The 3144-nt window shown below is 52.5% G+C and overlaps 1 non-coding gene across 1 annotated transcript in view; it reads left to right on the top strand.

Annotated features, from left to right (window-relative positions):
* The first annotated feature begins 1613 nt into the window (after positions 1-1613).
* LOC146144090 (small subunit ribosomal RNA) overlaps positions 1614-3144 on the top strand; it is a 1811-nt gene continuing 280 nt past the window's right edge. The window contains exon 1 of the ribosomal RNA XR_014500510.1: positions 1614-3144. This exon is cut by the window's right edge and continues 280 nt beyond it. This is a non-coding gene — a ribosomal RNA (small subunit ribosomal RNA).

The following is a 3144-nucleotide window of genomic DNA, read 5'->3' as shown; positions in this document are numbered from 1 at the left end:
CGCAGATTCAGACATTTGGTTCATGTGCTTGGCTGATAAGCCAATGGTGCGAAGCTACCATCTGAGGGATTATGACTGAACGCCTCTAAGTCAGAATCCCGCCTAGGAAGCGACGATACTTTTGTGCCTCGCCCTCGACGGGCAAAGATAAACGGTCGTTCGGCCGTTGCTAGTGCCGAGAGCCGATCTTTCGCGGGCGCGACAAGCGTCGCCCGCTAGTCGGCGAATCCTCCTGTTCGAAACGCGTGGTGCTAAATCATTCGTAAACGACCTAGTTGAAGACCGGGGTGTCGTAATCACTAGAGCAGTATCTTCACTGCGATTTGTTGAGAGTAAGCCTCAAGATCTATCGATTTGTCCGCAAGGTCGGGCGCTAAAAGCGATCTCGAACGCCTCCGGGCGCGCGAGGTTGTTTTTTTTCTAAGTTTTTTTTCGCCGCCGACACTTGTCTTTTTTTTCAATTTTTTTTTTTCAATTTTTCGCTCGCGCGGCGGGCCTTTCCACGTTCACATCGGGGCGAAATTTTTTATGTTTTTCGACAGTCCTTTGCAATTTTTTCGATCTCTCTTTTCGACACTTTTTTGCCGCGCGGCGGGCCTTTGCACGTTCACATCGGGGCGAAATTTTTTATGTTTGTCGACAGTCCTTTGCAATTTTTTCGATTTTTCTTTTCGACACTTTTTTGCCGCGCGGCGGGCCTTTCCACGTTCACATAGAGGGCAGGTCTTTATTTTTTTGTGACTGTCCTTTACAATTTTTTTTTCGCGCACTCGGGCTTTAGCATATTTCCGCCCAGCGAGCAAGAGCATATTTAGGCCGCGGGAGCATGAGCCTGTTTAGGCCGCGCGAGCTTTGAATATATTTCGGCCGCGGGAGCATGAGCCTGTTTAGGCTGCGCGAGCAGTGAGTACATTTCGGCCGCGGGAGCATGAGCCTGTTTAGGCCGCGCGAGCATTGAATACATGTCGGCCGCGCGAACATTGAACATATTTCGGCCGCGCGCGCGAGCAAGAGCCTGTATAGGCCGCGCGAGTATTGAGTACATTTCGGCCGCGCGAGCATGAGCCTGTTTAGGCCGCGCGAACATTGAACATATTTCGGCCGCGCGCGCGAGCAAGCGCCTGTATAGGCCGCGCGAGCGTGTGATATGCCTCGCAATAGTTCAACACCTGGCGCAATCGTGCACCTTTTTTTTACGTTAGAATTTCAAACGGAAGACCCCAGGGACAACACTCATCTTTGCTATACTTGTGGGAGCTGACAAGCTTCGACAAGTAAAGAATCGGTGAAAAGGCGATTGGCTCGCTGGGCAGATGTTGCTGCTGCGCGAAGAGCCGAGTGTCAGTTTGTCGGGTTCTGAGCGGTCGCTTCGGCGAAGTTGTCTGGCGTGCGTTGCGCTCGCGCCGGTGTTGGCGACGTGGCGGTCGAAAGGCCTGCCGACGAAGTCTTACTCCGGCGGGTGCGACGGGCGGTGACGGTTTTCTGAGTTCGGGCAGCCGAGCAAAGAACGAAATTTTAACGGAGAGAAGCCTTCGGGTTTCGCATCGACCGAGCGACGGCGCCGCATCAGCGGCGCCTCCTTCGTCGGCCTTTCGGGGCTACGCTAAAGTAGCTACCTGGTTGATCCTGCCAGTAGTCATATGCTTGTCTCAAAGATTAAGCCATGCAAGTCTAAGTACGAGCTCTCGTACAGTGAAACTGCGAATGGCTCATTAAATCAGTTATGGTTCATTTGATCGTACGTTTTACGTGGTTAACTGTGGAAATGCTAGAGCTAATACATGCGTGAAGCGCCGACCTCGCGGGAGGCGTGCTTTTATCAGACCAAAAACCGACCGGGCTTCGGCCCGCAACCTTTGGTGACTCTGGATAACTTTGCGGATCGCACGGTCTCGCACCGGCGACGGATCATTCAAGTGTCTGCCCTATCAACTTTCGTCGGTACGGTACTGGCCTACCGAGGTTCTTACGGGTAACGGAGAATCAGGGTTCGATTCCGGAGAGGGAGCCTGAGAAACGGCTACCACATCCAAGGAAGGCAGCAGGCGCGCAAATTACCCATTCCCGACGCGGGGAGGTAGTGACGAAAAATAACAATACAGGACTCTAAACGAGGCCCTGTAATTGGAATGAGTACACTTTAAAACCTTTAACGAGTATCCATTGGAGGGCAAGTCTGGTGCCAGCAGCCGCGGTAATTCCAGCTCCAAAAGTGTATATTTAAGTTGTTGCGGTTAAAAAGCTCGTAGTTGGATTTTGGGCGCAGGCGGCCGGTCCGTCGCAAGGCGTGTACTGGCCGTCCTGGCCTCACCTCCGGTTCTCCGCCGGTGCCCTTGACTGAGTGTCGGCGGCGGCCGGAACGTTTACTTTGAAAAAATTAGAGTGTTCAAAGCAGGCGATTCGCCTGAATAATGGTGCATGGAATAATGGAATAGGACCTCGGTTCTATTTTGTTGGTTTTCGGAGCGCGAGGTAATGATTAAGAGGGACAGACGGGGGCATTCGTACTGTGCCGTTAGAGGTGAAATTCTTGGATCGGCGCAAGACGAACGACTGCGAAAGCATTTGCCAAGAATGTTTTCTTTAATCAAGAGCGAAAGTCAGAGGTTCGAAGACGATCAGATACCGTCCTAGTTCTGACTATAAACGATGCCAACTAGCGATCGGGGGGCGTTAGTTTTACGACCTCTCCGGCAGCTTGCGGGAAACCAAAGTCTTTGGGTTCCGGGGGAAGTATGGTTGCAAAGCTGAAACTTAAAGGAATTGACGGAAGGGCACCACCAGGAGTGGAGCCTGCGGCTTAATTTGACTCAACACGGGAAATCTCACCCGGCCCGGACACAGTGAGGATTGACAGATTGAGAGCTCTTTCTTGATTCTGTGGGTGGTGGTGCATGGCCGTTCTTAGTTGGTGGAGCGATTTGTCTGGTTAATTCCGATAACGAACGAGACTCTGGCTTGCTAACTAGTTACGCGACCCAATCGGTCGGCGTCTAACTTCTTAGAGGGACTAGTGGCGTTTAGCCACACGAGATTGAGCAATAACAGGTCTGTGATGCCCTTAGATGTTCGGGGCCGCACGCGCGCTACACTGACCGGATCAGCATGTGCTCGCCTTGGCCGACAGGTCTGGGTAACCCGCTG

The sequence above is a fragment of the Ascidiella aspersa genome, chromosome 5, assembly GCF_963924565.1.
Source record: "Ascidiella aspersa chromosome 5, kaAscAspe10.2, whole genome shotgun sequence".
In the NCBI taxonomy this organism is placed as follows: domain Eukaryota; kingdom Metazoa; phylum Chordata; class Ascidiacea; order Phlebobranchia; family Ascidiidae; genus Ascidiella; species Ascidiella aspersa.
The sequence above is the reverse complement of the archived record's forward strand: the minus strand, read 5'-3'. Positions and strand labels throughout refer to the sequence as shown.